We start from the raw sequence: 11,621 nt of genomic DNA, 5'->3' as shown, positions 1-11,621 counted from the left end.
CTGTGCTGTGATGAAGCAGGGCTCTGCAGAACCCACTTTAAATGCTTCCCACCAACACTACTTGCTAAATGCTGTGTGAGGAGCCTGGGCAGCTCTTCATACAACTTGAATATTGGGTTCAGTTTTGGGCCCCTCGATACAAGAAAGGCATTGAGCTGCCCAAGCATGTCCAAAGAAGGGCAAAAAAACTGGTGAGAGGTCTAGAGCTTGTCTGCTGAGGAATAGCTGAGGGAACTGGGATTCTGGACACCTTCTCACTCTCTACAGCTACCTGAAAGGAGGTTGTAGAGAAGTGGAGGCTGATCTCTTCTTCCCAGATACAAACCATAGGACAATAGGAAAGAGCCTCAAGTTGCACCAGGGGAGGTTCAGGTTGGACACTAGGAAAAAGGTCTTCACAGAAAGGATTGTCAAGCCCTGGAACAGGCTGCCCAGGGAAGTGGTGAAGTCACCATTCCTGGAGGGATTTAGAAGCTGTGTAGACATGGTGCTGAGGAACGTGGTTGGTGGTGTCATGGCAGTGGTGGCTAACAGTTGGACTTGATAATCTTAACATTCTCTTCCAACCAAAACGGTTCTTTGATTCTGTGATGGGGCTGGGGTTTGCTTGAGTCTCTGTAGACACAGATAAGGATACTGAAGCTCCAGTATCTCATCACCTCCTGATTTTCCTCACCTCTGAAATGGATTTGCCTTTGTCTCATTTAGAGAAGGGCAGAAAGGGGAGGGGAACATCCAAACCCTCTCTGTAGGGATAGAGGTCGTCTGGAGAGGGCTAGGATTGAAGGTGAGGTGAACACTTCCTGCCCATCTTTCTCCACTCCCTTGGAGGGATGTTGGAGTGAAGAACCTTCCCCTGTAGGAGCTTAAAAAGAAATGGAAGGAGTGAGCCATGCTCCCTAGGACGGCAGTTCTCAGATATGAGATGAGGTGGTGCAAATCATCCTTCAGGAATGAGACACGGTGAAAGTGAAGGGGCCAGGGCCAGCTTTCACAATGCCCTGGGGAGTAGCAACAAGAGCTGCCTGACCGCAGTTTTCTGCCTAACCAAGGAAATTTGCTCCACGCCCCCCTTTGTAAAGCCTTCGCGGACCACGAGATGGCATCCAAAACCAGCGCAGCCTCATTGGTTTCGCCTCTGAACTGGCCTCATCCAGCAAGCCCAGAGGTCCTGAGCGACATCCTGCTGGGGTGGACGGTGCAGGGTGTCTCTCCGCTCAGGGACACCCCTTCTGCCCGTGGGAAACTGCCCACCAGCTTCCTTACCCTACACTATTTTTTTTTTCTAAATAAATTAAAACGAAATAAAAAGTCCTTCCAGTTTCCCCTATACCCCAAACAGGCTCAGGCTGCCTTCTAAGTACCCATCTCACCCAGTCCACAGACCCTCACTGCTGACCCTTAGAAACCCCTCCAAGCACTTTGCCCTTCCTGCCCCAGCTCCTCACAAATGACTCTGATTTCCAGTCCCACCAGTCCTCCTCCTATTTCCATTTCCCCCCTGAGGTTTGTGTATAAACAAAGCAAAGAAGAGGGTAGAACAGGGTTACCAGGGAAAAACAGGTCCCAGGCGGCCCGGCAGCATGTGATGGACCCTCACACGTCACTGAGTGCCTGGCATGATGCCTGCTGAGATAACCTTTCACTGGAGCACACACAAACACCCATTCCTGAAGAACCTTGGGAGGGTTCCCTTCCTTGCAGGAGCCAACAACCCTTCTAGCTTTGCAGACAGCAGAAGGGTGTAGGCAGCATGATCAGGTGGTTGCAGCAGGACTTCTGCTTGCACCATCTGGGCTCATCATGAGGTGGACTCTTTATGCCTCAATTTCCCTTCTGCAGAGTGGACAATGGTAATGGCTCTGCAGAAAAACTGATACCTCCCTGAACCTGAATTACAGAATGGTGGGGGTTGGAAGGGACCTCTGGAGATCATCTAGTCCAACCTCCCTGCTAAAGCAGGGTCACCCAGAGCAGGATGCCCAGGATCACATCCAAGGGGGTTTGGAATCTCTCCAGAGAAGGAGACTCCACAACCTTCCTGGGCAGCCTGGTCAAGTGCTCTGGAATTCTCAAAGGACAAAAGTTTTTCCTCATGTTCAGATGGAATTTCCTGTGTTCCAGTTTGTGCTCATTGCCATTTCCTGGAACATCCCTGAAAAGAGCATTGGTGAGATCTTCTCTTAGTCTTTTCTTCTCCAGGCTAAACTATAGGACACAGCCTTCATCCCTAGATCACCTACCAAACCCAAAGCCAATGCTGGACAAATATTTTGGCCTAAGGAACCCTCCACAATGTGTGTTTCATGCTGGAACAGGAGAGACCAAATGATGGAGATAAATTCAGTGGCACAGACAAGGGACCTCAAGGATCATCCAGTTCCAACCTCCCTGCCATGGGCAGGGACACCTCACACTACATCAGGTTGCCCACAGCCACATCCAGCCTGGCTGCAAACACCTCCAGGGGTGAGGCTTCCACCACCTCCCTGGGCAACCTGTTCCAGTGTCTCACTACCCTCATGGTGAAAAACTTCTTCCTAACATCCATTCTGAATCTCCCTACTTCTAGGTTTTTTTTTTCATTCCCCCTAGCCCTATCACTACCTGACACCCTAAAAAGTCCCTCCCCAGCTTCCTTGTAGCCCCCTTCAGATACTGGAAGGCCACAAGAAGGTCTCCTCAGAGCCTTCTTTTCTCCAGACTGAACAGCCCCAACTCTTTCAGTCTCACCTCATAGGAGAGGAGCTCCAGCCCTCTGATCATCCTCGTGGCCCTTCTCTGGACACCTTCCAGCACCTCCAGATCCTTCCTGTAAGAGGGGCTCCAGAACTGGATGCAGTACTCCAGGTGGGATCTCACCAGAGCTGAGTAGAGGGGGAGAATCACCTCCCTTGACCTGCTGGCTATGCTTCCCTTGATGCAACCCAGGCTCTGGTTGGCTTTCTGGGCTGCAAGTGCACACTGGTGGCTCATGTTGAGCTTCTCATCCACCAGCACCCCCAAGCCCTTTGCTTCAGGGCTGCTCTCAAGCCAGTCCCTGCCCAGCCTATATCAGTGCTTGGGATTGCCTCGACCCAGATGCAGGACCTTGCATTTGGTCCTGTTGAACCTCGTGAGGTTGGCTTGGGTGCAGCTCTCCAGCCTGTCCAGGTCCCTCTGGATGGATCCCTTCCCTCCAGCCTGTCTGCTGCACCACACAGCTTGGTGTCATCAGCAAACTTGCTGAGGGTGCACTCAATGCCTCTGTCCATGGCACCAACAAAGATGTTGAACAAGACTGGTCCCAGGACTCATCCCTGAAGGACTCCACTTGTCACTGGCCTCCACTGGGACATGGACCCATTGACAGCCACTCTTTGGGTGCAGCCATCAAGCCAGTTCTTTACCCACCCAGTGGTCCATCCATCAAGCCCAGACTTTACCAGCTTGGAGGCCAGGATGTGGTGCAGGACAGTGTCAAAGGCTTTGCTCAGGTCCAGGTAAATCATATCAGTTGCTTGCCCCTCATCTATTAATGTTGTGAGGTTGTCATAGAAGGCCACCAGGTTTGTCAGGCAGGATAGACAAGGGCAAGCAAAGCCCCATTCCTTAGCCAGATCCTTTGGGAAAACATCCTTCCAACCCTGAATTGGGAGGGAAGACTTCCATGGGCATAGGAACAACCAAGAGCCCAGGTGCTCACCTTGCTTATGCTCGTCTTGGCCGTGGCCAACCTCTGAGCCTTCAGAGAAAGGCAAAATTGTTAAATACTCCCCCAAAATGCTGTAAAGTCAAGAGACCAAAGCTGCTCTCAATAAGAGGCACTGGCACACTGGTCCTGCAGAACAGCAAAGAACATGAAAGTGTAGGCTTGGCATTTTTTTGCTTGTTTATCTGTCCCCCTGTGCAGCACCCACAGAAAAATGCTTCGGATGCAAATGTTCGTGGTGCATGTCAGCGTCCTGCTTTCCCTCTCACTTCTTCTTTTCACTGAATTTCCTTCTCCAGGGACAGCTGGAGGTTTCTTTTTGAAGCACAAGAGCTGTTGCCAACTGTGGTTTTTCTTACACAAGTCTGTCATCTGAGTGGGGGATGACCACAGAGTGTGATGGAGGGGAAGTCAGCTCCCACATTCCATCCCAAGCTGGGGCAGATCTGATGGACAGAGATTGCAACTGAGCAGCTCGAAATTACAGGCTCAGCAAGTGATGTGAGGAGGTCAGGATCAGGTGCCCAGGGAGATCTAAGAACTTGCAACTGCTCTTGAATTTCTTGCAGGCTGGGGTACACAAGGAGCAAAACCAGGCAAGTCTGTATCACAGTGGGAAACGAGGCCACAACATCTGCTCCACACTGTCTGAACCTGCCTGATATCTCCTATGGAAAGCACAAGGGACAGGTTTCCTGGAGGTAGGATGTTTCCCAAGAGATTGGACATCCTGGTCTACCTGGGACCCTCTCAGCTACTGAAGTCCCCTTCTGTCCCCCTCTGAAGGGAGGACAGCACTGGAGAGCTGGCCCAACCCAAATGGCTGAGGAAGAAGACCCTTTCCTGGAGGACAGAGTAGATGTAAAGAGTTCCCATAGACTAAAAAAATCACCCAGACTCATGGAGGAAAAATAGTAAGTCCTGGACTGCTAAACACAGAGGTCAACTGCTAAACACAGAGGTCAACTTCTGGGTCCAAGAGTATCCCAGCCAAAAATTGCTGGGAGAGTTAGCAAGACAGGTCTGGTAATGTTGAATAAATGAGCAGCAATGTCAACACCTGGATCATAAAACTATAGAATTATTTAGGTTTGAAAAGACCTTTAAGATTCAGTTCAGTTGTTAAGCCAGCACTGTCAAGTCCACCACTAAACCATGTCCCTCAGCACCACATCTACACAGGTTTTAAATACCTCCAGGGATGGTGACTCTACCACTAAGCCTCTTCCAGGGCTTGACAACCCTTTCTGTGAAGAAAGTTTTCCTAATGTCCATTCTAATCTTCTCCTGGTGCAACCTGAGGTTGTTTCCTCTTGTCCTATTGCTTATTACCTGGAAGAAGAGACCAACTCCCACCTCACTGCAACATTCTTTCAGAAGGTTGTAGGGAGCAAGACGGTTTCCCCTGGGCATCCTTTCCTCCAAGCTGAACAAGCCCAGTTCCCTCAGCCACTCCTCATAAGACCTGTGCTCTAGACCCTTCACAAGCTTCATTGCTCCAGCTCCACTGTAGTGAGAACTCCAAAACTGGATGCAATATTTGAGGTAAAAAGGTCTGTCTCAAACTAGACGTAGGAAGTTTTGCTCTCCGCCTCTCCTACACACCACACATGGATAAAGACATTTCCACCTTCAGATGGGAGCAATTTTGCAGCTCCTCTGGTGCAGCACAGACTTAGCACAGCTGATTGTGCTTGCTTCAATCACAGAATGTTAATGGCTGGAAGGGACCTCAAAGGATCATCCAGTCCAACCCCCCTGTCAGAGCAGGATCACCTATGCCAGATTACACAGCAATGCATCCAGGTTGGTCTTGAGTATTTCCAGAGAGGGAGATGTCAAAGGAGGGGAGACACCCCAGTTAGGACAAGATGGATGAAGCAAGGGAACCAAGGAGAGCTTTTCAATAGAAAATATGAACAATTCTATTAATGTTTAGTTTAGAGAAGGATTTTGCCTTGAGGGGAAGCCAAGATTCAATTTTGTCTCTGTGCAAAGAGACACAAATCCTCCAGGAGGAAATGACAGCCCTGCCATTGCCTTCCCACATCCCGCTAGGGTCATCTCTCTGCTCACCCAGATCTGAATTCAGTCTGGGCCAGTAATGGCAGAGGCAGCTTTTTGCTTATGTCACCCATCCCTGAGTCCCCCCTTGGCAAAGTCAGCAGCTCCCTCGTGAGCTCGTCTGAGTCACCAGGTGCCGTGGGGTTGCACAACTGGAGTTTCCCGTTTGTGAGAATTTGCAAGGGAGCAGGAGGGAGGATGGTGCATGATCCTCCAGGGCTAGAAGGAGCCTTCCATCTCTTAAAGAATGTCAGCAGCATAAGGCAAAAATGGTGCACAGGGGTTGGAGGACCCCAAGACCCCCAGGTGTCACCTGTCTTGCTGCATGGATGGAATGTGTCCAAAGAAAGGCAACAAAGCTGGGGAGGGGTCTGGAGCACAGCCCTATGAGGAGAGGCTGAAGGACCTGGGGGTGTTTAGCCTGGAGAAGAGGAGGCTCAGGGGACACCTTATTGCTCTCTACAACTACCTGAAGGGTGATTGTAGCCAAATGGGGATTGGTGTCTTCTCCCAGACAACCAGCAACAGAACAAGAGGACACAGTCTCAAGCTGTGCAGGGGGAAGTTTAGGCTCTGTCTTAGAAAGAAGTCCTTCACAGAGAGATTGCCCATTGGAATGGGCTGCCCAGGGAGGGGGTGGGGTCGACATCCCTGGAGGTGTTTAAGAAGAGACTGGATGAGGCACTTAGTGCCATGGTCTAGTTGATTAGTTAGGGCTAGGTAATTGGTTGGAGTTGATGATCTTGGAGGTCTTTTCCAACCTGGTTGATTCTGTGTTTCCATGGTTCTGAGGTCGGTGAAATCCAGGCTCAGCGTTGGATTTAGTTCTTCTGATGCCTTCATGGCACAGCCAAGCTCTGCTGCCTCTTGCTCAGATATTCTCGGGGATAGATATGAACCAAACATGCAAACAGGGAAGGAGCAGAGCTGCAAAGCCAAGGTCTGCTCTCAGAGCAACCCACCCTATCACAGGCTCACAGGATGTTAGGAGTTGGAAGGGACCTCTGGAGATCTTCAAGTCCAACTCCCCTGCCAGAGCAGGACCATCTAGTGCAGGTCACATAGGAATGCATCCAGACAGGTCTTGAAAGTCCCCAGAGAAGAAGACATCTCTCCCCCATGGCCAAAGAGACATCACCATGGCATTGGGGCAATTTACTTATCTCTTATCAACAGGAGCATGCAGCACCCTCACCTGGCCAGCAGCCGGGGCACTCTGAACAGCTTCTTGCTCAATGCAGGCAGCAAAGCTCATTTTCTGTCTGAGCCAAAAAAATCTGGTCAACAAAGTCCCAGCTGCCAATGGTCAGGCCAGTAGAATCAGGCAACAATTGGTGCAAGGCAAACTTCAGTGATTTTTTTTTAAAGCCATAGAATCATAGAATCATTTTGATTGGAAAAGACCTTTAAGATCATTGAGTTCAGTTGTTAACCCAGTACTGCCAGGTCACTGCTAAACCATGTTCTTCAGCACCACATCTACAGATCTTTTCAATCCCTCCAGGGGTGGTGACCCCACCACTCCCTGGGCAGCCTGTTCCAGGCCTTGACAGCCCTTTCCATGAAGGAATTTTCCCTAATATCCAACCTAAATCTACCCTGGTGCAACCTGAGGTAATTTCCTCTTACTGCTTTTTACTTGGGCAAACAGAGCCACCTCCACTTTGCTACAACCTCCTTTCAGGCAGTTGGAGAGGGAGAGAGAAGGTCTCCCCTCACCCTCCTTTTCTCCAGGCTAAACAACCCCAGTTCCCTCAGCCTCTCTTCACAAGACTTGTGCTCTAGACCCTTCACCATCTTTGCTGCCCTTCTCTGGACACACTCCAGGATGCCAATGTCTTTCTTGTAGTGAGGGGCCCAAAACTGAACCCAGTATTTGAAGTGCAGCTTCACCAGTGCCAACTACATGGCCATGATCACTTCCCTAATCCTGCTGGCCACACTATTTCTGATACAAGGCAGGACAGTGGCCTTCTTTGCCACTTGGTCACACTGCTGGCTCATCAAAGTCTTAGTGTCAACTAAAACCCCTAGGTCCTTTTCCAGTGGGCAGCTTTCCAGCCACTCTTCCCCAGGCTTCTGGTGACCCTAGTGCAGGACCTGGCACTTGGCCCTTGCTGAGCAGATTCAGAGGAGGCCACAGAAATGATCCAAAGGCTGGAAAACCTCTGCTGTGAGGACAGGCTGAGAGTGCTGTGGTTGTTCAGCCTGAAGAAGGGAAGGCTCTGGGGAGACTTTATTGTGGCTTTCCATTACCTAAAGGGGGCTTACAGGAAAGCTGGAGAGGGACTACTTATATGAGCATTTAGTGACAGGACAAGGGGTGATGAAGAAGGGTAGACTTAAATTAGATACAAGAGAGAAATTCTTCACTGTGAGGGTGGTGAAACACTTAAACAGAATTCACAGAGAAGTTGTGGATGTCCCATCACTGGAAGTGTTCAAGTCAAGGCTGGATGGGGCTCTGAGCAACTTGATCTGGTTGAAGATGTCCCTGCTCACTGCAGAGGTTGGAATGAGATGATCTTTAAAGGTCCTTTTCAACCAAAATCATCTTATGACAAACTGGCATGTTCCTAGCCCAAGGAAACTGAGAAGGGGATGGGAACTTCAACATTTCCCCATGGAGGTCAGGAAGACCAGCAGCACATTGTGCAAAGTTTTACTTCATCCATTTGGTTCTTGAAAAAGCTGCAAAAGAGTTGCAGAAAAAAACCAGGTGGCTTCTCCTCCTGGAGAAACAGCAGAGGATATTGATATATCCCAAAGGACAGGCTCCATGATGCCCCAGAAAAAAAATGACAGATCTTTCATAGGTCTGCACAGGTTTAAAATGGCTAATATGCAACTTCCAAGCAAAAACCTGTTTGGAAATAAAGCAGAATTGGGAATAAAGAGGTAACTGCAGCAAGTTATGGGGGAAAATAAACATTGTGATGTCTTCTCTGCAGCTCCCTGGCATCACACAACATTCTCAAATGGCTGGAGGCACCGAGGACCTCTGAGCCACATTGTACAAAGGGCAGGACAAAAATCAGGTTCATCTACCTGTGCTTCATGGCAACAGAACCTCACAGGCAAGACAGAAAACTACAAACTCAAAAGAGTAATGAGCAGAGCAGAGGAATCCTGTGTGAGTCAGGGGGAGGTCAGGAAGGTTTACAAGTGATTTATTTACTTTTTTATTATTATTTTAATTGCCAAAGCACAACTGAAAACAGCAAAGAGCTTTAATCTTTACTGGTTAAATATTATATGTGAAGGTGGACAACGGTCCAAGGGTCTTTGCAGACTGTGTATTGGAACATAATACTGAAGAAGGGATTCAGTGGATTAAATATTATTATTCTGATTTTTTTTCAAGCTTTCTAAATCAAAATCGATCTTTAAAATATGAAAGTGACGAAAAGAATGATTGCATATAAATGGCAGTAAGACAGAGAAAAACCAAACCAAAAAACCCCAACTCATTGATTTGTGAGGGAGGTGATTCCGCCCCTCTTGCTCCACAAAAATTACCAGAAGGCAGAAACACTTCTCCTATGAGGACAGGCTGAGAGAGTTGGGGTTGGAGTTGGAGATGGGAAGGCTCCAGGGAGACCTTATTGTGGTCTTTCAGTACTTAAAAGGGCCAATAAGAAAGGTGGGGACAACCTTTCAGCAAGGTCTGTTGCCAAAGGACAAGGAGTGATGGTTTTAAACTAAAAGAGGGAAGATTTAGACTAGATAAAAAGATTTTTTTTTTTTTTTACACTGAGACTGATGAAACACTGGCACAGGCTGCCTGGAGAGGTGGTAGAAGCCCCATCCCTGGAAATATTCCAGGTCAGGTTGGATGAGGCTCTGAGCAACCTGATCTAGTTGAAGATGTCCCTACTCCAGTACCAGGTGTTTGGACTAGGTGAGCTTTAAAGGCCCCTTCCAACTCAAAAGAATCTATGATTTTCTAGATAAAATATACAACAAACCTCCCAAGCAGCAGAATGCCAGTACTAAAACATATGTAAAAATATGCCTGTGAGGCCCAGTACTCATAAAAACCCAACAGAGAGAGAGGGATCCCACCAGCTGTCAAGGGATGCATTTGTTACCTTGCAGAAATGGTGAGTGGAAAGTTTGGAGCAGCCTTGCCTATGCACCACAGATGAAGCTGAGAAGAAATGAGAATGTATCACCTACTTTTATTCCATCCTGCCTGGCATTTGCTTGTGTCCTGCCATAAAGCCTAAGCTCCTACAAGGCATGGGAAGCTTCCTGAATGTCTTGAGAAGCTGGCCAGTAGCACTGCATCTCTCTGGCTTTTGCAGTCTAGCCCTCCTGCTCCATCCATGCAGTACCATGGACTATCCCTGCTGCTCTCTGTTCCTGCTAAGGAGGCCTGAGAGTTTCCCTTTTCAGGGAGATTCCCTCTGCCAGTTTAGGTTTTCCACACTGGCTGCTGGATGTCAGCAGACCTCTGTAGATTTTTTATTTCCTATTCCAAGTGGTCTGTCCATTTCTGAGGGTGGTGGTGAACATGTTTTATCCCTATCAAAGGAAAAAAGTGGATGGTCTTTCTCATTAAAGGGAAGCTTTAGCATCATTGTGCTTTAGAAAGGGCTTGAAACTGGCTTTCAAGATGACCTTTGTATTGCTGTTCATACTTCTGAAAATCAGTCAAAACCACAGAATCATAAAAAGGGACCTTTAAAGGACAACTTTTCCAAACTGTGGTGAGTAGGGACAGTTTCCACTACATCAGGTTTCTCAGAGCCCCATCCAACCTGGCCTGGAATGACTCCAGGGATGGGGCTTCTATCACCTCTCTGGGCAACCTGTACCAGTGTCTCACCATCCTCAGTGTGAACAATTTCTTCCTTCTGTCTAGTCTGAATTTCCCCTCTTTCAGTTTAAAACCATCACCTCTTGTCCCATCACAACAAGCCCTGTTAAAAAGTTGTCTCTTTCTTTCTTACAGGCCCCCTTCACATACTGAAAGGTTCCAACAAGGTCTCTCTGGAGCCTTCTCTTCTCCAGGCTGCACAACCCCAACTCTCTCAGCCTGTACTCACAGCAGAGGTGTTCCAGCTCCCTGATCATTTTTTGTGGCCTCCTCTGGACCCACTTCAACAGATCCATGTTAACACAGCAACAGCAAAAACTTGCTGTACTTCCTCATGGAAACATCAAAGGACTCTATCAGAGTCCTTTGAATTTGATAGAATGGAGGTGGGATGGGCAGCGGAGGGAGATTGGATACAGGAAAGGAGCAGGCAGGATGGAGGCTGGTTAGAGGTGGAAAGATGTCAGGATGGAGTAGGGATTCAGGTGCGATGGAGGCAGAATGGAGACAGGATGCAGGTGGGAAAAACGCAGGATGGCAGAGAAAAGCAGGTTAGATGAGAGTGGGATTGAGAGAACACTTGATGGAAGGAAGGCAGGCTGGCAAAGGGAAGCAGGAGAGATGTAGATGAGATGCGGAGAGGTGAGATGGAGGTTGGATGGAGGTGAGATGAGGCGGGATGGAGGTGAGATGAGGTGTGATGGAGGTGGGATGCAGGAGGGAAGGAGATGGGATGCAGGAGGGAAGGAGATGGGATGCAGGAGGGAAGGAGACAGGATGCAGGAGGGAAGGAGACAGGATGCAGGAGGGAAGCAGATGGGATGCAGGAGGGAAGGAGACAGGATGCAGGAGGGAAGGAGGTGGGATGGAAGTAGTATGAGGTGGGACGTCAGTGGGATGAGGTGAGATGGAGGTAGGATGGAAGTAGGATGGAGGTGCGATGCAGGAGGCATGCAGGCGGGCCTGAGGTGGGATGGGAGCTGGCTGCAGCAGGAAAGCAGGAAGGGAGTAGAAGGGAAGCAGGAGAGAAGCAGGCGGGCCAGA

Source organism: Indicator indicator, chromosome 9, assembly GCF_027791375.1.
Source record: "Indicator indicator isolate 239-I01 chromosome 9, UM_Iind_1.1, whole genome shotgun sequence".
Taxonomy (NCBI): Eukaryota; Metazoa; Chordata; class Aves; order Piciformes; family Indicatoridae; genus Indicator; species Indicator indicator.
The sequence above is the reverse complement of the archived record's forward strand: the minus strand, read 5'-3'. Positions refer to the sequence as shown.